The 27453-nt window shown below is 40.0% G+C and overlaps 1 protein-coding gene across 2 annotated transcripts in view; it reads right to left on the reverse strand.

Moving 5' to 3' along the window:
* Positions 1 to 24783, reverse strand: part of TBL1X (transducin beta like 1 X-linked) — a 195241-nt gene extending 170458 nt beyond the window's left edge. The window contains exons 1-2 of one of the 2 annotated variants that reach the window (XM_072137842.1): positions 24671 to 24783; positions 23161 to 23305 (exon numbers count right to left, since the gene is read on the reverse strand). The gene's annotated coding sequence lies outside the window, so the exon portion shown is untranslated. The other variant, XM_072137841.1, reaches the window with a different exon arrangement.
* Positions 24784 to 27453: the final 2670 nt, after the last annotated feature.

A 27453-nucleotide genomic window follows, 5' to 3' on the forward strand; every position in this document is an offset into this window, starting at 1 on the left:
GAACTTTTCCAAAATGGAAAAGTACTATTATATAAACAAACCCAAACAGTAGTCATTAGAATTCGATGTACCTTCCAAACCACAATCTTAACTTTGGTCCCATTGAAATTTATGTGTGGTATATTTTCATTTTTGTATTACACAATTCAATCCATAACTTGTAATTCTTATTAGCTATTATCATTGGTAATCTTTACTTTCACTTGTTAACAGTTTCTTACACAGAAAAAATTTGGGGGACATTTTATCTTTGAGTTTTTTGGTGTAAAAGGCATAAAAAATTGCTATGGTGCTATGGTGTGCACAAGAGACTGCTAAGGCCCAATTGCATCAAACATGCAACCTTAAAAAAATGGGTTTAACAGGATGGGGGCAATGATGGTCAGAGCTGGGATGCCTTGGCCAGCCAAATTGAAAATATATGATGGTATTGGCTTGGATTTTAATTTTGGCGTACAATGCAGTGCCAGAATTCTATCAGTTTGGAACCTCTTAGAATTTCAGACATGTCCCCCACAAGGTGCATAATGCGCAAAAGGGTGTTTCTTCAATATATTAGCTGCGGGCCACATATAGATTTCTCATCGAGGCTCAACAGCTTTAAGTTACAAACCTGATGATAATTTTGAAGAAATATAAGCCGCATAAATAATGTATTATCTTATCTGATAGACTCCATGTAAGAAAGTCACCAAGCAATTTGATCCAGTGAGCCTTTTTAAATGTTCTCTGTGCCACCTCTGATTCTATGTGTATCTTTTCTTTTTATAGTTCATTGACTTTTTGTTTTAAAGGGAAGCTGTCACCAGGCACCTCCTTTTTACTAAAGACAGGTTACAGAAGCCCCTCACACCTACACTGCAAATCTGCCTTTCTGCCTTCTGTAAGCATTTGTATTACAATATAATTGTGTGTTATAACTAACCTTGCACCCTGACAGAATCCTCTGTTTAGTCCTAGAGATTGGCTTTGGTTTGGAGTTATTTTAAAAAATAACATGTGACTTGTCTGTGCTGCAGACTGCTTAGCTCTTGGCCCCCACCTTTGTGCTCCTGTAGAGATCCTCCCTCCTGCTCCTTCAAAGAGCCCACAGCCTCGTGAGCTGAAATCAGTGGCAGAGGGAGGAGCTGTACAGAAGCACAAAGGTGGGTGCCAAGAGCTGAGCAGTCTGCAGCACAGACAAGTCACATGTTGTTTTTTGAAATGAGTCCAAACCAAAGCCCAAGTACTGGGCTACACAGAGGATTCTGTCCGGGTGCAAGGTAAGTTATAACACAAATTTATATAGTAATGCAAATGCTTAGAGAAAGCAGAAAGGCATATTTCCAATGCAGTTGTAATGGGATTCTACAACCCATCTTTAGTAAAATTTAGGTCCTTGGTGAGCAGGGAAAATGGAAACCATTTATTGTGTTTCTAGATGTCTCAAAGGGGTTAGATGGCTATTGTAATTGGGATGCAAAATGCAGCTTAGATTTGCAGAATAATCTGCTCTTTTTCAACATTTTGGACAAAAAGTAACATTTTACAGGAAGAATGTTGGAACACATTGACATTCTTAAAGTATTCCAGAACTACTAGCTAAAATTATTGTAATAACTCAATTACAGTCATTTTAAACCCCAAATAACATGTTTTCAGTCCTTTATGCAAGAGATGGTTTAGGTGCATTGTAAAAAATTTCTGAGCAAGCAGATCTGTGGATTCCATAAATGCAGACAATTGACCTTTATATGAGTTTGATTTGGAATAACTGTATATAAAAACAGTGGTTTTCTATTAATTGAGACTTTCTCTCTTTCTAAATTCTTTGTTTTTCATTGCACAAATCGGCAGTTATTCAGTTTTACAATAGGGTTATATCATTAAGATCATTCCTGTCTATGTGCTCTGTTTTGGCATATGGACAGCACAGAAATGTGGGGGAGGTCCTGTTCAGAATCCTTCTCAAAATGGAATTGCCTTTTGAATAGCTATTAGTACATTAAAAACCAGCTATTACTACTTTATACAAGTAGCATTCCATACCACACTTCTCCTTCAGTGGACACTGGGTCACTGTTAGTCAAACATGTCAGAGAAATCAGTTTATTGATAGGGCAGAATATGTGGAAATTATAAAAATAAGCCAAGGTCTATTCCAGAATTGCATCGGTTAAAAACAGGGAATTGTAGACTGACGAGTGCCAAACAATGAAGGATTAACCATGACAAATTGACATCTTGTGGGTTGTTTTCAGCATTCTGTGACCAGAGATCACCGAAAACCATTCAACAGAAACCATTGGCCAAGTAGAATAATGGAACAACATTGATGTGAAGGATAAAGGCTGGCCAACCTGATGTCATCTCACAAACGTTACCAGAACACAATGGGGCTCATTCACTAAGGGTCCGCGGAGTGCATTTTCGGTGGGTTTCCCGACGAGTTCCGTTCTGCGCCGAATTGCCCCAGGATTTTGGAGCATGCGATCGGATTTTGGCGCATTGGCACTGGCTTGTTGGACACGCACTTACATGCACCAGGAACAAGAAGGTGAACTCTGGCGGACCTCGGCGTGGAACCAACGGATGCAGAATATCGGGCGCACGAGCTTTGTGAATCGCGGCAGACCCGAATCCTCGTCGGACAACGCACCGCGGGATTGCGACAGGACTGGTTAAGTAAATCTGTCCCAATGGTTTGCAGCCTGTTGTATACGGGGCAGCATCCTTTACAATAGTAAGAGCACACACAATGTACACGTAAACATAGGTGCTGAACCAAGGGGCAATGAAACCTGTTGGTGTACTCTGACAAATGATGTAGTTTTTTTTAACCTGGGAAGAGAGGACGCTATGATTTACCCTAATACACTGCAAACATTGTTTAGGAATAGTTGTCATAGAAACATCAGAGGTTTAAAAATGTTTTCTTAGTATCAAATACTGCAGGACACCTTCAAAGGTCGAGTTCATGCACAAAGGCTCTGACATGTTCAGGCCATATAATATTGGGTAGAAGGTCTAAACTCATTTATGACCAAGATTTTAGAGGACAAAATTTCACCTTTTGAAATGTAAAATATAATTCTTGAATCTTTTATTTTATTCCATACTTTACAAACTGGTATAATTTATTTTGTATATGTTGTGTAGTACAATTAGAAAAAGAGTAGGCAGGATAATTTACTCTTCTTTTTTGGCTTTATTTTTAATTATGCATTCATACTTGACATATGTTAGTAGAGGAATAGTGAGTGGAAGTTATTATTATGTTATTTTGATGTAAATAGGCATCTAGACCCTTTTTGAAGCTCTCTGCTGTCCCTGCTGTGACCAGCCCCTGAGCTTGGCTATTGCACAAATTAACAGTTCTAACATTAAAGAAGTTTTGCTGCCTCTGGAGATAAAATCATTTTTTTCTCTGGATGGGGAGAGTGCCTCCTTGTCTTTTGAGGGGATTTAACATGGAGCCATTTTTTTAAATTGAATTAAAAAAATAATTATATATTTTTTTTACAATATGCAGATCTTATTCTCTCTGAATGCCACTCCCAATCAGGCTGTGACTTCATCTAAACAGCACAGGTTTCCATTGCAACACCCTGAATGCAAGAAGGATTCATTCACTTTGAAGACTGACATCAGTACATTTTGTGACAGATCATTTCAGTTCACTGTCTCTTTATCGGATTGGGCTGACACAGTGTCAAAGCAATCTTATTAATGGCAGATCTCTGTGCACCACAATCTCCCATTAAAGTAGATCGCTTAAATTTAGGTCCCTAGCCACATTAGCAATAAGAGAGGGTGATAGCTATGGCTAATAAACAGTGTTTATAAATAATGTATTAATAATAAAATCTAAACTATACACTTTATACAATCAGTTTAAAGATTTTTCCTTCTGTACATTGTTCTCCCAGTGTGTTACTATAGTTTTACATTTTGAGCAGAATTTTTTGGCTTTCAATTGTTTATTTCTAGAATTTCATGTAGCTAAAGCAAGGATGTAATCAGGATAAGAGAACTCAGGAGCAGGTAGAAGTTCTTAGCATTTTTTCTCAGTATAGCACTTATGTCACTGCAGTGCTGAAAAGATACCTGCTAAGTTTCTGAATTATTCAGTGAGGACAGTGAGAGGACAAGATAAAGGCAGTTAAGGGGGAAGTAAAATCTTTTCAGTTTCATTATATAAGCTCAGTTTTTCCCAAATGCCTGCAAGGGAAAAGAGAACAAATGCAAAGGAAAATTCCAGGTAGAATAATTACACTGCGTTATATATGGGCAAGGCCTGAGCCGGTAGTACATGACAAAGAGCAACAAACAGAGAACCACTGTATTATTTACCAACCCCCATCATCAACCACAACATGGCAATGGCACTATTTTTTTCATTCCTTTGAACTATTAGGAATATTTCTCTATGTAGCATTCTTTTGTATTGCAGTATATCTGGGGAATCACCGATGTGGCTCAACTGAAGCAGGATGATCAATTTCCACTTAATATCCAAGGCTTTTTTTCAGATACCTTCCTCCATGGCCAAACACAGTAGCAATGTAGTAATGTAGTTACAATTTAGTACATTGAAAAATGACTACGTATAGTTGAACCCTTTACATTCTTCCTCTGCTATACTGTTCTGTTAAGGAGCAAAATACCAAAATGGGCAGTGGCAGATCTTTCATATGATGGACCCCAGTCAGGGGAGTAACTTGAGGGGGGTAGAGGGTAAAAAAAAAATGCTAAGAGGCTTTGGGGGCCCATAAGGTCTCACTTTCCCATATGAGAAGATTAATACTATAAACCATACATTATAGTCGGGCCCTGGCACAAACTTTGCACTGGGGCCCATCAGCTTCAAGTTATGCCACTGACTCCAGTGCTGTCTGAGTATAATGAGGTCCATTGGGTTTCTTTTATTATATCTATGAGTCTACCAGGCAAGGTGTGCTGCACTAGTTTCCTAATTATTTTTGCACCTATAATGAAGCCTCCACTGTTTATGTGATCCTAGCCTTAGATTTTCATCTTCCAATACATCCAAAGTAAGATCTAAAACTTGCTGTAGACAAGTTTGGCATAGAGTTAAACTGTACCCAAAGTCCAATAAATACTTGCAGATTTTACCAAGGATTTACCAATCTGCTTCCTAATATATTATTATATTACAAGAATTGTTCAAAATGTCATATACATAATGCAGATATTTATTGCACAGAAAGCTATATACGGTGCAAAGTTTTGTTCACTGTCAAGTTTTCTCATCTGAATTTATGGCTAAATTGAAATAGCCATGTATTACACATGTAATATCCACAGGAACCTGCACAGTTTTTGATAAAGCATGCCAGCATGAAGGTCTGCATCAAGTGGAAACTGAGTCATATGCTGGTCCAATCCCACAGACTGCACACATTGCACAGGATGGGCTTCCTTGCATCATACAGAAATATGATGTAAGGACTCTCTGTCTGCTGACTGAACTGTAGCGCCAGTACTGTTATAATTAATACAGCACTTTCCCTGCAGTTAGGCTCACAGATAGGGAGTCCTTGTTTCATATTTCTGTATGATGCAAGGACTCCTATCCAGGGCAATGTCTGAAATCTGTGGGATTGGATCAGCATAAGGCTCAGTTTCAGCACAGAAAATAAACGTCCATGTAGAGGCCGGTTTAATATTGAATTTGGGGGCTCATATAAAATCATTGCAACCTGCTCATGTAATCTACCACCCCAACAATAGCCACAGATGTTAACAAACCTGTAGAAAGATAATAGTAAATCCAAATACTGTCTAGGACTTGGCTGTCCTTAGGTAATACAGTTGTGCGTAAAGTGACGGTGTTGTACAATCGTATCATTCCTGAGCTTCTGATTTCACCATGTGTCCCAAAATTAGCAAATAACATGTAAGTGGTTAAGTTAAGAATTCATGATTAATGTATAATCCATCATATCTAAATCAACCTTTTCCCTTATTACACTTGCAGCAGATGCTTCTCACACATTTGTCATGTCGCTATAATAATATATTTAAATTTATTAAAACAACCTTTCCTTTGGTGTTGGTTTCTTCTTCTAAAATATTCCAGGACTGCCAGATTATGGAAACAGCTGACACTGCTGTATTGTATAATCTAGTGCCCGTTCTTGTCATGTGCCTTTTGCAGTTCACTGAACTCCAAAAATGTGTGGAACCATCCATCTCTTTAAATCTTCAATATGACAAGGTACATTTACACAATACAAAGAGGAGCTATATAGATCCTAAGCAGAAAAGAATATGAAAATAGCATGGAGAATGGCAATCCAGTTGTGTGTGTGAACCGATAACCTACAAAATAGACCAAAACAAAATGATATGTCACATCACATTCAACTGAGGCCAGAGATAAAAATGAAATGGTACAAGTTTATTTTCACATGATGCTGAATTGCTTTGGAATGAAAAGGGAAAATAGGCGGATAGGGAGAAGTAACAGCGGACGGGTCAAATACACTGGTATAGGGGAAGTAGAGTGGAATCATAAAAATACATTATATTATTAGTAGCCAAACTACATTATTTATTAAATAAATTAAAGAGGGGTAGAAAGCCGTAAAGCAGTTGGCCACTAATAACAAACTTTACCAGTGTACGTACTAGATCCTATCTAGATCTCTTATATTGTACTCACCCCCATAAAGGCTGCCTGTACAATGCCGGAGCAGCGGGTCTACCTATGACTTACTATGATGTCTTCCTAGTTCCCGGAGGATCAAAGGGGTCATTGCAGTCATTATTCCTCCTTTATGATAACCATTGTCATATCAGTGGTCGGAGGAGCGTACCGATTTCCTTGGCACACCCCTCCGACCACTAACATAGGCCCACTTCACAGGAAGTTCTCAGTCCTGCTGGTAAGTACAATATAGGAGTCTCTATAAGGGTCATATACATACCCTGGTAATAATAAATAAATATACTCAACTCCCATGTCTCCGCTCCTAACATAACAGGGAAACATGGGGGCTTGTTTACCAAGGGTCGCTGATTGCACTTTTGTCAGATTGTTTGCTGTTTTCAGGATCTGTGCAGCTTTGACAGGTATTTAGAAGGGGTTTGCGCTGGGATTGTGTCAGATTGTGCTGGCTTTCATGCAACAGAAATCGGGGGGCGTGTCATTGGACGATCCGACTGATTCTGACTGAGCACGGGTTTTAAGTTTCAAAATGTGTCACAAGACAATGCACTTACATGCACCAGGAAGAAGAAGGTGAACTCTGTCAGACCTGAGCAGGGAAGTGACACATGCAGGATATCAGTGGATTATCATCGGACAATGCACTTTCTGTGAACTCCTTGGACTGGGTAAGTAAATGTGCCTCATGGTGTCTTGATGAGATAAGGATGGCCACAGGGTGTAACATATGCACCCATCATGGGCTACTTGTGCCACTTTGAGAGTATATTGCACATGCATGGTAGTGACAGGTTCTTTGCATATCGTTTAAAAAAGTTAACTTTTTTTTTTACCTGTATTGATTTATAAAAGATAAGGAGGAAACATAGTCACATAAACCTACTTACTACAAGATGCTTCAATGCGGGAGGATAAATGTATGGTAATCTATAATGTCTATGAGTTATGTAAAAGACTTAAATTGATCGAATAATAATAGTAAAGTCGTGTTGTGCTGAATCCAGCATTGCATAAAAATTTAAACTGACATGTTTTATTAATGTACATATTTTCTGAAAGTAGGCTAAACTAAAGTTTTTGTCCAACTTTGTATAACTATACCGTGCATTTATCCTCAGGGCGTTCAATCCTATACACTTTATTTCTACAGTTATTATTTTATACAGAAAGTGGTAACCAGCATTATCATACAATACAAACAAGGAGACCGCATCTTACCCTGAAAATCTACACACGTGGCACCCCACATATTATAGATCACTACACCCCACTACTTAAGGAAGACCTAAGAGCTTTGTGCATGGTTATAAAAGCTCCATGCTAACAACATGGTGTAGGGTAAAAAGGGAACCTGCTCCCCAGTTCCATATAAAGTAAACTTATGGCATTATAGGTGTAGTTTCCTAAATTAAATTATTATCACACCATAAGAAAATATGTCTCCTGAATACAGAGAAATATAGTATAGATAGAAATTAGTATTTTGGTGCACTATGGACATTACTGCCAGATCTAGTGAAGTGTACTATTAATCAACGCTGAGAGGGGTATACTGGGTAATGAAATCAGGCAAGAGAGGTTGTACTGCTCCATTTGTGAATAACTAAGAAGGAAGATTTCTCAGCATTTAGGCCACATTATTATATTAAGACCATATAGTTTATATATAATCTGGTTCCCTTTAATTATATTTTCATGAAACTGTTCAGCATAGGAAAGGGTGATGACAATAGAAGTATAAAGTTTGCTAAAGTGTTTCATAATATGTACACTATATATTTCAATTACATGGGCTTTGGGACTTTGGGAGATCATTTATCACTCACTCTCTATGGTGCTGTCAAAACCAGAACACATAGCAAAATATATCCTAGAAATAAACTGGGTTACTTGTCATGACCACTGCAGACTATAGTTGGTTATTTTAGAATGAAGTCTATGTTGACATTTCTGTCTAGCAATGAATAAATGTACTTGCAGAACATACTTTTGAATGCCTCATAGGACTTGTTGAAATGTAAGACAAACTCAAAGGCCATCCAACTATAGCCTGCTATGGCAGCGGAATCGCATTATAAAGAAAGTTATCATACTTAGCCAAGTATCAAATCATACATCATTTTTCCTCAAAATTATTTCTCATTTTCGGAAAGGGGTGTAAATATAGCAGCTGCAGACAAACCCCGGTGCCTAAGGGGATCGAAAGGCCCTTATGTCAAACATATGACAGGAGCATTATTAATAGCACAGAGCTGGAGTGCCCTATTACAGAAGGACCTAGAGCTTCAAGTTACTCCTTATGAATGTAGTCAATATGGCTAGTTATAAGTTTCAAGAAAGTTATTTAAAGGATACCTGTTTTATAGTTCTCAACTGTACCTCTGCGATTTTCAGTGGAGAAATACATAGACCTGCATATCTTAGTACAGTGGCACTAAATGATTATTTTTAAGTATTTTTAAAAACTTTTAAGAATTTACATTAATAATTTGTGCAATCTGTTGTTTAGCTTACAACAGACTAAACATATCTGTAATGTTGTATTTCTTTAACCACTGTCAGCTGTAACCAGATGTGTATGGCACGGTTGGTTGATAATGATCAATAATTTGCCATTTTGTGCCAACTCACTCTTCCAATTAGTTTGGAAAGTTGACAATAATATGATTGATTAGTGACATTCTGGTCAATCTAACTCTAGAAGAGGTTGTTGCAAAAATACCATATATGTCCTATCCACAAGATACAGGACGAGTGTCTGATTGCTTGGACTGAACCCTGAAACAGCCACCGCTGTGGACCCTATGTTCAGTCTGTCTTGACTGCTCCATTAATAATAATAATCCTTTATTTATATAGCGCACACAGATTACGCAGCGCTGCACAGAACTTGCCAAATTGGTCATGTATAATAGCTTATAGCGACCAATACAACATTGCAATTACCGTATATACTCGTTTACTCTGTCGGCTAGAAAAGAAAGAAGAGAGAAGAGTAGCCGCTGGGAACTGCGCCAAAGATCGGGAGCCTCATGCCGTATATTGGGAGCCACGCCAATGATCCGGACACAGGAGGTTGAGTATTACGTTTTTTATTTTTTATGCGCTTGGCAGGGGGCTGGCTGTATACTACATGGGGGCTGGCTGTATACTACATGTGGCTGGCTGTATACTACATGGGGGCTGGATGTATACTACATTGGGGCTGGATGTATACTACATGGGGCTGGCTGTATACTACATGGGGGCTGGCTGTATACTACGTGGGGGCTGGCTGGCTGTATACTACACACTCGGCTTATACTCAAGTCAATAGGTTTTCCCAGTTTTTGGTGGTAAAATTAGGGGTCTCTGCTTATACTTGGGTCGGCTTATACCCGAGTATATATGGTATTAAGAAATCATCTTAGTTACTGTAAACACAGCTCTTATATTTTAACTTTGTCACCACTAAAATATATAAAACATTATAAAATGATGCAAGAATGCTGGAGCTTTACTCACCTGAGATACAGTACAGTTAAACTATCGTTTCACCCTAGTCACAAGCCTCTGACTCAGACAAACCAATTCCCTACGCTGTATTGAGGAGATCCAATCAGTTAGAAACAGTGCTGTCTAGTGTCTGTTCCTTCTGGAAGAGATATACCGGTTTGGTTTTAATCCGGCATCATGTTATAAGGGAGCTGCCTTACAAAGTAGCAAAAAGAAGCGTACGTTTCCTTACACCATTCTGGAAAACTTTGCATATTTTCACAGAATCCCCCTAGTGGAGAATCCATGGCTATAAGACTCCACACTCCTACATGATGACATTAATTGGTAGTCTCTGTAAGGAGAACTCTTACTTCTCAACCCTAGTCACAAGCCTCTCACACAACTAAACCAGTCCCCTATGCTGAACTGAGGAGACCTAATCAGGTCAAAACAGTGCTGTCTAGCGTCTGTTCCTTCTGGAAGAGATATACTGGTTTGGTTTTAATTCTGCATCATGTCATAAGACCGTTTTGCGCTAACTAAGCGCTTAGTCCTGCCTTAGTCCAGGCAGGACTAAGAACTCAGTTAGCGCGAAACGGGCTGCTGCCTCGAGTGGGCTCCTGCGTGTTTCCTCTCTCCTGCATCATGTTGCTAACGCTGTTGGAAGTCTGAAAATTTTACATGGTGAGTGCCAGCTTTCTTTCCTCTCTACAATTTGTATAATGTAACATGCCACATGGTTGTGCACCTCTTGGTATTTCCAGTGGGACAAAAGGGGCAGGAGGCCCTATTGATTCTGTAACTGAATGTGTGTGATATGCTGTGATATGGTATAGACATGGGATGTCACAGGGATATTCTGGTTCAGTTACAGCTATGTTTTTAAGAACTGCTGATTGTGTTTTACAGTAAATGGAATTGGAGAACAGCTACATGGACCTACAAATCTACTAAAATAGAAATAGGATATGTTCAGTAACCAGTTATATATATGGAACATGATGTCAGCCTTATTGCCCCATCCTGCAGTTCTCCTTCATCAGGCACAGTAATAGGATTATAAGTCATTGACTGTCAACTATGACCTCAGCAAAGGAAAGCAAAAGGTTATTATAAACATTTGCCACCTGCTGTACCTTAAAGTAATATACAGTATATAATCTACACTAACCTAATAGTAACTTTGGTATTTACAACAAACACCAAAAGATAAGCTATCTTATACTGACTCTTTATTTGCTTTTCGGTGAAGAGTCTGTAATGTTTTGAGATTATCCCCTCAATATGACATCTTTGCATATACAGCAATTTCCTTAATCGGTTAATATAACGAGGAGACCACAGGGAACAAATCTCTGCGACTGTTTATGGCATTCTTCTGTTACATCAATCTTACATCAATAGACTACTTGAGACTCATATCCTTAGAAATGGATATTAAATAATACAATCAAACTGGGTAATATGGGGAAAGCTGACTCAAGTGTCCATTTTAATTATAATATGCAAGTTGAATGATATCTTAAGACACAGTTTGTTGAAGGAAACTTTGTTCTGAACATGTGGGAATAATTTAGTTTCAAGGTCCTGTAAAGCACTTAATTTCGAGGTCAACTGTGCAGACCAAAGCTGGAATGACAAGTATACACTGTATACACAGACTGGAAGAATTTGGTCTCGGGATAGACAGAGGTGTACACAGTTCACTTTGTATTGGGGAGTTACATTTTTTACATTATTATTGCAAGTTTATAAAAAATACATTTTTCCAAATGATTCATTGAGAAGGCCTAGTAAAAAAATGTGATCCTTACCAAAGCAGGTTGTTATTTCCTTTGGTAGTGGACACTGGGCTGTCTCTAAGACTCCCATAGGTGCCCGGGAGAGTCGAGAGAATCATTCAAGATTTGTTGGAAAAGAAGCTTTAACCAAAAAATTTTGACATGCCGATATTGGTATTGTTTATAAGATTTGATTTGTGGCTGAATCTGTTTCTTCCAAACTGATGTTGTTTGAAGTGTCCTGGAAATTAGTGTATAGCCTGCTCTAGTCCTCTTACACACAGAGTTTTATTTTATTAACATAAAAATCTTATCTTGCTTTTATTTATTTTTTACAATTTTTTAAAAAAAAATGTTCTGTTTTAATAAAACTATAACAATGGAAAATAGTGTACTGTAGAGTGGCACTGTGGTAACAGATCAGGTCCAAGCTTTAGAGAACCTGGCTCAAGGCTCAAAATAATCAATCAGATCAAACAGAAGAACGTAGCCATTTTCAAACAATGAAATTAGAGGGAAGCAAAATATACAGTGAAGACTCTTGTCTTTTACCTCATCAGCCAGACACTCCTGAGTACAAAATGGCCGCAGATGGAGGGTCATGTGATCTCTAACTTTCCATGAACAATCGTCCTGTCAGGACCTATGCTAGTATTCAAGAATATATATATATCCTTTGAGTACATGACATAAGAGTGAAAACTAAAAAAAAAAAATGAAAAAAATTAATCAAAAATGATAGGAGCTTTAGGACTACATGGGCAATATACCCATTTCAAGGACAATTCATTTCAAATTGATTCCATACGGACCACAACGAAGGAATTTTTAAAATTCAACAAAGCTTCTACAAATTAAATCTTAGATTATATGTTTCTCTCTACTTATGTTTAATTTCTCATTTACTTCATTTCCTCCAAATTTTGTCTTCATCTCCATAGTTAACTCCTTCACGACCATCCATCGTAAATATACAGTGCCTGGTTGTGAAGTATGTAGACAACTCACAGACCGAGCCCTCACCATATGCTGTGAGTGTCAGCTGTGTTACACAGCTGACACCTGCTGGGAACTGCCATGGACGGTGCTGGCACCAATGAGTATAGCTACTCAGCCCCCAGTAGTATATAGCCAGCCCTCTCTAGTATATAACTGGCCAGATCCCAGTAGTATATAGCCCCCTGAAGCATACAGCTATAGTATCCCTGTAGTATACAGCCAGCCAGACCCCTTTAGTATACAGCCAACTCCCTTTAGTATATAGCCTGCCAGGCCCTTTTGCTATACAGCTAGCCCCCTTTAGTACATAGACAGCCCCCTTTGGTATACAGCTAGCCAGCCCCCTTTGGTATACAGCCAGCCTCCTTTACTATAGAGCCAGCCAACACCCAGTTTGCCCAAAACATAAAAAATAAACTTACATACTCACCTTAGGGCAGTCCCAATGCTCAGCACGACTTTGTGATGCTCCTGACCCCGTGGCTCCACTTTTTTCTTCTCTCTGCCATAACAGCCGGCAGAGACGCGTCCATGCGCTCTGCCGTTGCACACTATGACGGCGACACCGTCACATCATAGGGTGGGTCACTGGCCGGAAGAGGGAATGGCCACGTCTCTGCTGGCTAATACAGCAGAGAGAAGAGAGAATATAAGCCACTGGGAGCCGCAGGGAGCATCATGAATTAGTGTTGAGCATCGGGGGCGCCGAAAGGTGAGTATGTAAGTTTATTTTTTTATTGACTCGTGTATAAGCTGAGGTTTTTCAGCAAATTTTGTGTGCTGAAAACCTTGGCTTACACACAAGTATATACGTTATTTATGTCAACATATGCCTTATAATTTAGTTTTTAGTAAAAAAATAATCATTGCTTCTTCACCTACCTCTAATTACAATTATAATAAATGGTTGTTAATTGTATGATAAAAATTCTTTTTTTTAAATTATCTCTGTTATTCCTCACAGGAAGATTGGGAATGGTTAGTAGTTTTGAGTCAGAATTTTGGCATTCAGGCTCAACCCCAATCACTAACATTCAGTTGCCACCACCAGTAATGGGTTTTACTGGTGGACAGAATTGTTGAGGATTTCGGTTGAGGTACCCGAACAAAACTTAGAAAGGTCAAAGCTTGTGACAAGTCCTATTTACACCATTTTTTGATATAATGAGATTACAGGTACTTTTAAATTAAAATGGTTGATCTGATCAGGACATAGCTTCTTTAGTTGGACAATACAGATTTTATAGTATACAAAGTAAGAAGTTAGAATGAAATCATACGATAAATTCTCTAAGTTCACTGGACTTTTTAGGTTTGTGCCATATTTACAATTAATGAATTTAAAATCAATTTACTGTACTATACAACCAGCTACCTTTGGCTCCAAAGTAAATGTACTTTAGTTCTTACATTTATATTGCTCCACTCTTGTGTTAGATTTTCCTAACATGAAAGTAGAAATCTTTCCCTATGTCCTATATAGACCATGTGATGTGAACAGCCCAGTGATGAATAGCAAATACATCAAATGCTATGGAAACATTGCACAGTAACCAAAGGCAATTAAGGATGACCTATTTCTCAGTTATATTATAACAACCTGAGACTTTAGTTGAATTTTCCTTACATTTTAGCTGTACGTACTGTTATAAATATCATATTATTCAGAAAACACCTTACATAGCTATGTCCAGCTCACTTGGATGTGTTGGATCTAACTGTGAAATGTCTAACTACCTCTCCAAGCCAAATTTAAAGTTCTTAAATAGGACCTGTCACCTATAAAAGACACTAGGAGCTGCTTACTAAAGTAAGAGGATCTGGTGTACATAGTTCATGCACTTTGGGCGCATGCAGTATGCGCCACATTCAAGAAGACCGAGATCCGGTCCTCATGAATGTGTCACCTGCTGCACATTAGTGAGGCAAACTGCACTAAGAGCAGTTTGGCTCATTATTAGTAAATATGGCCCATAGTCAAAGGGGGGTAAGGGGGTGATGTCACACGTTAAGAAAACGGTTTCAGATTGAGTTTCCTCTAGCTCAAGGTCGAGAACAAATACTAAAGCCAGTAAAAAGAGAAAAAACATTTAACATCACATAATGTCCATAACACTTAGGAAGCCTTTGTACTACTGTTACATTTTCTAACTTCTTTTATGACTTGCTTTTGCTTTATACTTAGTTGTGGGGGATGGTCTCATAATTATAGTGGCCTAAGGGAATGAAAAAATGTTCTAAAAATAAAGACAGGAAAAAACATAAGTTCTATTTAAAATCTGCATTTTGTTAGAAAGAACATATAACCCTGTCTGATGGTAAATAATACTGAAATGCAGAAATACACAGGAAGCAAATGCTACATGGCCCTGAATACAGACTGTGGCTGCAGTAGGCGGTATAACAATATTTATTGAAAACAAGCAGTAACCACAGACATGAAACCCATTCTAGAACACAAAGCTGAGCATTATACTACTTCTGTTCTAAAAACACAAAGCCGGTCTCATAAACACAAGTCAACAATGTGTAGCTTTAGTGGTGGGGATATTGATCCAAGAAAGATTGGAATTATATCCAAGTGATCTAATATATTCAAGAAATAACAAAATACATCTTTAATCATTCATATTTCCCTTCTTACGTATCATGGGAAAAGAGGAATAGATTTGCTGAGAAAATTAGATCAAGAGAGATTGTGTCTGGTTTTACTATAACCCAGAATGTCTGAAAATTAGAATTACAAAGTTTTTGGATAGATGCCAACAAACTGCATACCACATGGTTATTCTACACTAGTACACTGCTGCAAGGTGCTCTGTTTAGGGCAATATTGTGGCCCCAATGTAAAATCAAGAATTGGGATTCATAGCTATCATGTGACATTTATAATACTGGAGTTTATAACAGGGCAGAGGGGTGGACCTGTGTGCAAACATTATTTCTATAGCCAGGGGCGTAACTTGAGGGGGTGCAGAGGTTGCGGTCGCACCCGTGCCCAAGAGGTTTAGGGGGCCCTTATGGCGTCACTTTCCCATATGAGAAGACTATTACTATAAACCATACATTATAGTCGGGGACTGGGACAGACTTTGCACTGGGGACCATCAGATTCAAATTACGCCACTGTCTATAGCCCCTAGATGCAATATTAATCAATGTGGATCTATTCGGATACATGGAAGCTATCTGCCAATCATCTTTCTAGGCCATCAATAACAAATTAGCTGATTAAAATGGCGGTATATCATTTTGAAATAGTTCACTTTTAGGGCAAAAATGCATTTCTGTTAGTTAAAAGCAGTTTCATAAATCAGGATAGGATTGAACATGGATTAATGGTACAGTCGCAGATAGATTTTATTATGTAATGTCAATGAAAACATAATGACATTTCTACTCTATTCTTGGTTTTCCAAGAAGAAGCACCGCTCACAGAAGTATCAGATTACAGTACACCTTAGAAGTCTATAGAAAGTGTATGAGGTAAATGAAAGAGGATAGTGAGGCAACATCATCATAATAGTAAAAGTTAACTGTCTTACAGATACTGGATTTATTCTGGTACTGGTCAATAATTCTCTCTAATGCCTCAAATGGTGCTACTGCCTGTGTATATGTCAGAGATATCGCGGGAGATTTATTAAGGCTTTTTTGTGTTGTCTATTTTTTGGTGTGCAAACCTTGAAATAATCATAAGGTATTGTGATAATTTTCTCCCTTGTGCCACCTCCACACCAAGTGCCTGTGGAGGGGTGGGAAAGGAGTCATACTGGGCTGCAAAGTGGGCGGGGCATTCTTGTTATATCCTACACCTATTTATCTATCATCTACATCTTTTCTAGTGACAGCTACAGCACAATTCTAAGCCAGGCAATGCGTGGCGCATCCTCTGCTGGATAAATCCGGAGGCCTGAGCCTCCTCAAATATCCGAAACAGCAGATACCCCAGCAGATTATAATAACTCCGCCCCACCACAGAGTATCATAGTCTCCCATTTTCTCAATGTGGTGTCTATGGGGCCATTATAGCGTCTAGTTTCCAACCCCCAGCTCAAGGAAAAATAAAGATTATAAATCCAGTCTACAGAAATATCAGCTGCTAGGACATGTAGAATATAGGCCATCTATTACTTGTACTCCTTCACTACACATTTACATCAGCTTCCCTGTAATCCAGAAGGTAAAAAACAAAGATTTTTCCCTTCTTATATTGTATGCAACACAAAGTTCTTTGTAAAGTATGTGTTCACTTCAATGTAATACCAGTGCTCATCTACTTGCTATTGAGCCAGAAAGTCTCAGGGGGTGTTACTAGAGCCCCTCAGTTATCTGGCTTCACAGGCATTTTTCACTGTCTCCCTATCCCCTTTGCTCACATCCCCCCTGCCTCTGCCGTATATATAATGTCACTGCTGCAAATGTAACAGTAGGAGTGGAAGGTGCTAAAAACCTGTGAAGCTACAGGACAGAGGGTTTCTTGGAACACTTCTAGCTCATCAATGTGAGGAGTACAATAGGTAGGTGAACGTATGTTCCCGACCTCTTCCACCTAGTGGGGCATATGAGAAATTACAAATGGCGGAGAACTATGTTAAAAAGTAACTTTTATTGGACAAGTGTACAATAATGGTACAAGTGTGCCCATGCACAGAAGGTCAATTCCTGAGCAGTCAAATGACAAAGGGTTGAGTCCTAAGTAGTCAGAGGATGGAAGGTCAAGTCCTGAGTGGTCAAAGGACGGTGTTGGAGACAAAAGGGGCCATACAAGTCCGTGGAAAGACAGTACTGGTCTAGGTACCCGGATAAGGAGAGTAGAATATGTGAGTTAGTGATTCTCCAAAAAGACACAATGTATATGGTGTTCTTGTAGGTCAGGATTCCCTACATGCCATGTTTCGCCTATGTAGCATAGGCTCCTCAGGGGAAATGAGACCTGTTGGGAAAATCAAGAGACGCATGAGTATATGGGTGCGAATGGTGCTTGTCAGGAATTAGGGTATCCGGGGTGTGCACGTATGCATGAAGGACCAAATATCTATGGAGGGGAAGGCGCGGTAAATGGCCAGAACAATAGTGAAATATGCTTAAGAAAAAGAACGGTGAACGTTTTTACCTTATTTCACGATGCAGGGCAGGATACGGCTGATGTGGTGAGGCGCTGGTTACTTGCCGCAAAGGCACAGTGGTGCCGTGCTGGTGCGCTGGGCTAGGAGCATCCAAGTGCGAGGAGTCAGTGGAGCTGCACTCGTGAGTGGGGAAATGCCGCTATGGACGTCGCAATAAATGCGCGTCAGATACCCTCCCCCAGGCGGGGCCATGGGCGGAGATGTAGCAGAGAGAAGGCTACAACAAAATGGCGCCCAAGGTGCGCATGCGCACATTGAAGACGGGAGCCGGGAGCGTCCGGGGGAGAGGAGGAGGCGTGGAAGCCAGGGAGCCACATCGCCAGGAAACCGGGAGGACGCAGGGCGGTGAGTGATGCACCGGCACGCCCCCACTCTCCCCAGTGGTAGGAGGCGCCCAGCGAATAGCCGCCTATTTGCGGAAAAAGAGTCACAATGTCACAAGGACCTAGGTAAGGCAAAGACATGGATTAAACCAGATAATTAAATTGTGTGGTGGGGAGGGAAAAGAGGGAAGGTGAAACATTCACCAAATTTGATGATAGGTGCTAGGTCTGCGGACCTAAGAAGGGGTGAGTCCTGGCCCAGAACCTGGGTGGACCATCTGAAGGATTTAGGCTGGTTTTCTTATGAAGGAACAGGATGAGCGGCCGGTGGGGTACGGTGTTGCTGTTGTGATAGGCAGGGATGGCATCAGGTGGTGATGCTGTCGGAATGAGGGTTTGACTAAGGGAATGAGGGTGCGTAATGGGTTCACATAAAGCAGGTGAAGTTCAATTGTTCGTTAAGGCCTGAGGGGGTGACTGTTTTTAGACGATAAATCCACTGAGCTTCTTTCTGAAGCAGGATGCGATCCCAGTCGCCTCCCCGTTTAGGTGGATCGATGAGGTCAATTCCTATAAAACGTAGGCCATTGGTGTCCCCGTCATGGGTCTCATTAATGTGTCGGGCTAGGGGTTTGTCGCGGCCGTTTCTAATGTCCCCCAGGTGTTCTCCGACGCGGCGGTGAAGTTCTCTGAAGGATTTGCCTATGTATTCTTTGCCACATATACATGATGCTCGATAGATTACCCCTTTAGATAGGCAATTGATGAATCTCCGGATGGTATAAGTAGTGCCTGTTACATTGCTGGTGAATGTCCTAGCACTGGTCATGACTTTGCAGGCAATGCACCTGCTGTACCTAAAGCAGCCTTTGATCTCTCTGTGGATCCACATTGCTGATGTGGGGGGTCTCGTGTAGTGGGGATACCCGCGTTGCTTGAAGCGTTCTCTCAAGTCTTTAGCTTGTTTGCGGAATTCTTGTTGTTTAGAGCAGTTCCTACGTATTCGTAGATACTGTCCAAAAGGGGATCCCCCTCTTAAGTGCCGGTGGGTGATGGGACTCCCATCTGAGCAGCGAGTTGGTAGCAGTGGGTTTCCGATAGACGGTCGTTTGCAATTCCCCACAGGAGGCTTTGGTTATCCTAACATCTAGGAAGGGGAGGCAAGTGTGGTGTGTCTCAAAAGTGAACCTAAGTCCCACAGTGTTGATGTTCAGGTCGCGGACGAGTTCCGTAAAGGATTCTTTTGTGCCCTCCCATATGATAAAAATGTCATCTATATATCTGGCCCACAATGAGGCCAGTTCGATGCTAGGGGCTGCTGAATCCTCATTAAAAATGCAATTATATTCCCACCAGCCCAGGAACAGATTGGCGTAGCTGGGGGCGCAAGGGCTCCCCATTGCCGTGCCCCTGAGCTGGTGGAACAACTTCTCGTTGAAGGTGAAGTAGTTGTGCGTAAGTATAAATTCAAGAAGGCGTAAGACGAAGTTGTTGTGGGCCGTGTATTGAGTGCCCCTGCCCTCTAGGTAAAACCTGGTGGCTTTGAGTCCTAGATTGTGGAGAATAGACATATAAAGGGCCTCCACATCGATACTGGCGAGTACGGTCTGTGGTGACAGGTAAAGTCCATCCAGTCTCCTCAGGAGGTCAGTTGTGTCCCGTGTGTAAGAGGGGAGTGTGGTGACGAAGGGGGCTAGTATTTGGTCAATGTACGTGCCCAGATTGTTGCACAGAGACTGTAGACCAGAGACGATAGGTCTCCCCTTGAGGGGAGTCATGGCTTTGTAAACTTTCGGTAGCCCATAGAAAGTGGCTACCTTAGGATGTTTGGGCATGAGGTAGTGGTATTCATCGCCGTTTCGGCATTTCGGCATTTCTCCCCGTTTATCATAGGGTTAAGAGACCGAGCGGAGGGTAAGGTTCCAGTCGGGGTGGCAGTCGTTTAGGGCTGCGGCCCCGAGTTGAGGTATTTCCGGTAGGGCACACCAGGTCCCGACACCATCCCGTTAGGGCTCGACAGGGACATCCCGCCCTACACACCCCATTGGGCGTACTACCTCAGCCCCTTTCTCTACTTCCTTTGTTGGTTTCATATTGACTCTTGGACTTCTAGCTCATCAGCATAGCTTTATAAGTTGATTTCTATAATGAAGGAGACCATGGATAAAAAATATGAGAAGATTAGTCACAATTGCCTGAATTTATGAGTAAATTCCCCTGGTTTATCATGTTTAAACTCTTCGGCGAGTAGTAATAGGAAATAAGTATTAATAACCAGATCTAAACCTTAAACTCGCCTATTATTACCATAAGATATTACAAGTTACAGCATCCATAGACACAATCTGAAGATCTAGGAGAGAAGGACCAACAAAGGGACACACAGTTGAGACCAAGGGAGACGATTCTCAACACTTGGTTTGCTTGAAGTTACTACGTCAGTTGTACCTGACCATAAACTTAGATTTTTTTTTTGTTTTGGTAATACATCTTTTCTATTTTGTTGCATCTAAAGACATTTTAATAAGAGTTTTGCATATTTAGGGTTAATTACCATCTCATGTGATGAAGAAATCAATTAAGAATTCTGAAAAAAAATCTCAATAAAATGTTTGTTCATTTTTAGAATATGTCTTGCCAATCTTAGTCGCCTATGGTGATGGTAAGCAGGGGTGTAACTAGGAGAGGAAGGGCCCCATAGCAGACTTCAAATGGGGCCCTTCTGCCCCCTCAAAAATTATGCATCTATGTATGCACACATTTTTACACTTTCACATTTATACACACCTGTGCACACATTTCTGCATTGATTTATAGGTTTACACACTTGTACAGATCTACCCCAGTAGCTTCTGACCACATGGGGGAAGTAGACGGCAGAAAGTAGAAATGAGGGATTCCTCATGCTGTCATTCCGCTCTTGCCTCCTTCTCCCCCAACATTTCTTATCTGTGTGCTGTGAACTGTTACATACAAATTATCGTGTGCAATGTGCAGCAAAATATGTATATAATGGTGCACATCCTCCATTCTTTAGTGTGGCAGGTCAGATGCCAGGGCCCCCTGACACTGCTGGCCCCATAGCAGCTGCTATGACTGCTTCCCCTGTAATTACATCACTGATGGTGAGGGACATGAAGTGCATTGTGAGAAACTATTTTCACCTGAGACCCCATGCAACATATTTTTTGGTTCCCCCAATTGATCATCAGAATTAGCATATGTTGTTTGGAGTGTTCAATTATTAAAACAGGAAATGCACTTTTAACTAAGGAACCATGTGATGTGAAGCATAGTTGGGGGAATATGCCCACTGAGAGACAAGCTTAGGGGGGCAGCTATGAGAATCACCTGACTGCTTACTTGGAGTACATGTTGAGTTTTATGGTGTGAATATGGGCAGGGCGTTGCATGTTGATTTGTGAATATGGACACAGCCCAATTGAAGTTTCCTTAGCCTCATTCCAAACTTAATAATCTATTAAACTTTACAGACTCACTTACAACCATACCCCTTTAAAAAAGTATTGCTTTTGTCAGAACTTTTTCTAATATCTCCTGGCAGTGAAACCTACACACAAGACAAGAACTGGGAGCAGAATGCTCCATCCACTCTATAGTGGTGGTGATGGGAAACTGCAGTTTGACTGAAGAAATGAATTGATTGATGAATTGATTAAATAAAAGTCATTGTTACATAAACGGTTCACACTTTCTTTCTTAAAGAGTAAGGTGTGCATCTAGCCTGGGATCCTACTCCAAAGATAATTCCAAAATAAAAGGCTATGCACCACTTCTTGCTGCTAATAAAAGTAAAGAAGCCACATAACCAAATTTTCAAATGTATTTTTCACTTAGTGTTTGTTAGCATTTCACAGTAATGTTTTGTGTCTATCAAGGATCTATCTATAATATTTATGGTTCCAGCACTGGCCAAAATAGTGTCCTTTTGGCATATATTCACAAGATAGACACATATAAATACATTCAAGTAAATGGGCAACAAAACACCCTAAACTAGTCCTCAAATGAAACATCAATAATCTCAGATACTCAAAAGTCGAAGGAACACAACAAGCAACAAGTTGGCTTTTCTTCTGTTTTCGAAGAACAACATAAATAACAAGGCAAACAACTTGCACTGTGGTCTTCCAATTTGCATGATACATTTGGTACATGAGCTGATACCAGGGTGGTGTTTCCGGTTGAGCAAAACCATAACAACTCTATAGGCAACAGAACTAGAAAAAAAAGACTATTGTAGAACATTCTGACATTTGATGTAAGGGATCAAACGCTGTCTAACACACAGCCCATGAATGGGATTCCCCTCCCCCCACTCCGGGGCTTGAGGAAACTCCACACATACACACACCATCTGCAATGTGAATACCTGGCATTTTTACAGTTTTTTACCCTCCTCATGAAAATAAATACATGAGGAATAAGCTAGAGCCCTGCCATACTCAACATAGCCCATCCCCCATTACCTCTTTAAGCAACAAATTATAAAAGATGTAGCACAGCAGAATTATCACAATATATTACCCAAACATTACTATGTCATGTGAGATATTCTCTGTACCGGCAACATACTCCTAAAGTCATCGAAAAGCACTGGCCAGTATGTTGGTGCTATATATACAGTATGCAGGTTATTATTAATATAACACAAGCTGGCACTTCACATATAGCTTTATACTGAGCTCTGGTTATAGAAGTTGGGGGAGGGGAAGGGGATATAAACTCGACACAAATGAATGGGTAATCTCACTTACCTCATGCTAGATGTGGACTAAAAAGAGACAGCTTTGTAGTTCCGAAAAGCAGGCTGGATCAACTTCTTGCTGGAACAGCACTCCTAGTCCATTGACTTTCCTTTCTTCCTATAAACTCTGCATGATAACTCTTCTCGTGTAGATCCTGGGGTCACAAACCAAAATATCAAAAAGTGTTGGTCTTTTAAATCCACCAGAGTTAAAACAAGCCAAAAAAAAATCCCCTATGAAAATAATTCTCAAAAATTCTCCAAAAGTCTCCAAAGACAGTAGAAAGTTTTGCCTTTATTAGAACTGTTGTATCAGGTTATTTGGTGGGTAAGTTGCTATTTTTTTTTCTCTCGCTGTGGCTATGAGAATACACGGCTAACTAGTTCATTAGCAGAGTTAGTTAGTCTGTGTTTGTGTGTGAGTGAAGCTCCCACAGACACAGCAGCAGCAGCTAGAAGAGGGGGGGAAGAGAGAGAGGAGAGAGGGAGAGACTGGCAGGGGAAAAAAAGATCCACACACACATACAGAAACTGAGACACCGAGCCAGTGACCTCCTAGAGGAAAAAAAAACACCAATTGACCTGAAGTAGAGATAAAATAACAAGCGCCTTCCCATAAATATCCTTCCTTACACACACATATGATCAGGATTAAAGTATAGCCTATAATCGCCGCATGTTTACACAAAACACACCGTTTTAGGGCAAAAAACAAAGGTCTAGATACAAAAATCCATCTACTGTCACTTATTACTGCACTGATCAGTAATAAAATGAGGAGAGGTACAGTTTACAGGCATCGAATATTTCGGTAGTGTTCAGTTGGGGGAGGGGAATATGCCTACTGAATAGATCTGTAAGTAAGAATATATTTAGATCTTACTGTATATCTATTAATGCCGATATTTATATTTTATTGCTTTAATTGTATAGCTACGTATGGATACATAGACCGTAGTGACATATATATGTATACATATTGCAAAAACATCATGAGCATTTATAGTATAAACATATACGATAAATATGCGTGTAATTATATAGACATTATATACATATAACAGTAAACGTATATATATATGTACAGTAAACGTATATATATACGTTTATATATATATGCGTTTATAGCATCATCATCATATATATACAGAACATTAAAAAATACTGAGATGATCTGAACGGCATAGCACACGGCGAGCCATGTGACTATAATATTCCACGTCTTTTTTTCAGATACACAAATAGGAAAATTGTTGGACTTACAGCATCTCCATAATTGTGATTCAGCAGAACAGGTTACACTAAAATTGTTAATCAATGACCCCCAAAAAAGTCTCATTTCTCAGCAGATTTTGTCTACGACCCTGGTCTGCTTCCTAACGGGTCAGCACGTTTTTCTTTGATCCTTACACATTACCGTGAAAGGAGAAAACAAATAAAAAGAAAAAAAAAGAAAGGTAGGAAGAAGAAAGCCTTAAAAAGCAAAGCATGAGTACATGATGCAACATTGCCCTGATTACATGTGCTTCCCTTCCCCCATCGCCTGCTGGTGGGAGTGCTGTTTTTTTCGCCTGTAGGGTCACATTGTGGTTGATTGATTCTCCTTTCGCCTTGCTCAGTCATTCAGATTTGGAAAGTAAATAACAAGTTGACATCATTACAGCTCTCTGCATTACTGTGACACATTCCTCTACTACCACGCACCCTCTAATAGAAGCGCATCAAAACACCAATAGCAGCCGCTTGCCTTGTGATTTTAATTCCGCATTTCTTGGCTGTTGGATTTCTATTTCCCGCTGTAAAAGCTTCAGGTTTTAGAATGTGTTCTTCATCACGTATCAAGGTTATTCCCTGTGTCTTACAATTGGATTGAGAAGTGAAATACATTTATACTGCAGCTGTATAAGTTTTTGATAGGAACACTATAAAAACATGGATGTACAAGTCTGGGGACAGATAATCTGGCATTATGGAAGGGGGGAGGTTGGGGTCAATAAACACTGTAGCTCACTACTTACCTGACATATGGAGATGAAGAGAAATAGGACAACAGGTGTGGAGGCGTAATTATAGCCTATATGTGTAATTGGTAACCATCAACCCAGTAACAGTATGCGCCTTTGTTGCAGTAGGGAACCTTAAGCCCACATGTAACATCAGTGTTACCCAGTGACAATAGGAGATCACCATGCAGCCCCATCCCCATATGCAATGGCTGCCTAAATGTGGAGGCAGTCCTTCATGACCTCATTATGAGCTACCACAAGTATGCAGACCAAAGACACTGTTGACTGGACACCATAGTACCAGTGGATCATCTGATGGACCATGGACCATAGCTCTAATCTAATACTGGACCTTAGAGATAAAGCAGAAGAAATTTAATTTGGAGTCTGAGGTCCAGGGCACTCTGGAAGATGTTTTCATCCAGGATATCTCGGCACTTGGCCACATTCATCTTTCCTTCAATTGCAACCAGTCGTCCAGTCCCTGCAGCTGAATTACAATTAACGTGGCATTCTCATTTCGATAAATTAATGTTATTATTTGCATGATGAAAATGTATACATTTTTCCAATGTACTTTCTATATCAATTCTTCACAGTTTTTCTGTCATTTTATAGGAAGTTTCTATGTTTACTTTCAGTGGACAGAAATGGTCACACAAGGGCACTGCTCATTAGTATCACAGAGAGTAATCTGAGCTGTTAATAAAACAAACCGTGCACCTGTGTGATCATGGTCAGATTCCTGTCCACAGGAAGTAAACATAGAAGCTTCCTATAGAAGGACAGCAAGCAGAGATTTAGAATACCGTAAGGAATTGATACAGAAAGTATATTGGAAAATTGTATAACTTTTTATTATGCAACATTTATTTTCTGAAGAGGGAATACTTCCTTAACACCAAAATGTTCCATATTCATCTCATAAGACCAGAAAATTATTTATCACAGTCTTGGAGTTTTTTTGCAAACTGTATGCTGGCTTTCATATGTCTTGCACTGAGGAGAGGCTTTTGTCAGCACACTCTACCATATACCGCCAAATGGTGGAGGGCTGCAGTGATAGTTGACTTTGTTGAACTTTCACCCATCTCCCTACTGAATCTCTGGAGTTCAGCCACATTGATCTTGGGGTTCTTCTTTACCTCTCTCATCAAGGCTCTTCTCTCACAGTTGCTTAGTTTGGCTGGATGGCAAGGTCAAGAAATAGTTGTGGTGGCTCATACTTCATCCATTTAAAGATTATGGAGGCCACTGTGCTCTTAGTGCTTTAGTGCTGCTGAAATTCTTTTGTAACCTTGACCAGATGTGTGCCTAGCCACAATTCTGTCTCTGAGCTCCTTGTGAAGTTCCTTATACCTCATGATTCCCATGTGCTCTGACGTACACTGTGAGCTGTGAGGTCTTACATAGACATGTGCGTGCCTTTTCTAATCAAGTCCAATCAGCTGGACTCCAGTGAAGGAGTTTAACCATCTCAAGGGGAATCAGAATCCACATGTAAGTTAAATACAAGTGTCACAGCAAAGGGTCTGACCACTGACCATGTGATATTTCAGTTTTCCTTGTTTAACTTATTAGTAAAAATATCTATTAACATTTTTTTTTAAGATGGGGTTCAGAATATACATTAATGAGCAAACGAAAGAACTTTATTGATCTTACTAATTGGCTGCAATGAAACAAAGAGTGAAAAATGTAAGGGAATGCAGATTGAGTTATTAATCCAGAGATCAAAAACCTACTCTATCTTGATTATCCCTTGGTCATTCCCTGAGAAACTTAGAAATACCAAGAACCAAAAGGTGATTCAAATTTCCCTCTGCCACATTAGATTATTATAATATTTATAAAGTATTATAAAGAGCACATCACTGGATTGTGGGTGGGGGGTTTTCTGAGGGTTGGATGAGTCCAGTCCAGTTGTAAAATATCATATATCCAACAATATGGATAGACCCACACAGTTTGCCGTTTACGTAGCATTTATCTCCTTAGGTGTTCCATGAAACGAGGGTGCACGTGTATTCAGAGGTTTGACAGATTAAATGTTAGTTTAATGAGCATCCCGTTATCTGAGCTGTATGGCTGACCTTAGATTTGACCTTATGCAGCTCATCCCTAGGCTAGAATGCGCATCAACAAGGTTACTGATCTCTGTCAGTCTACTCTAGACAGACTATTTCTCCTGTATTGGAGACTACTGTGTATCAACAGTTTAGTGAGAAGCATTTGTAAAGTGTTATGTAACCACATGGTGATACTAACTTTTCATCATATATTATTATGGATAGCAT

This window comes from Engystomops pustulosus, chromosome 2 (assembly GCF_040894005.1).
Source record: "Engystomops pustulosus chromosome 2, aEngPut4.maternal, whole genome shotgun sequence".
Lineage (NCBI taxonomy): Eukaryota > Metazoa > Chordata > Amphibia > Anura > Leptodactylidae > Engystomops > Engystomops pustulosus.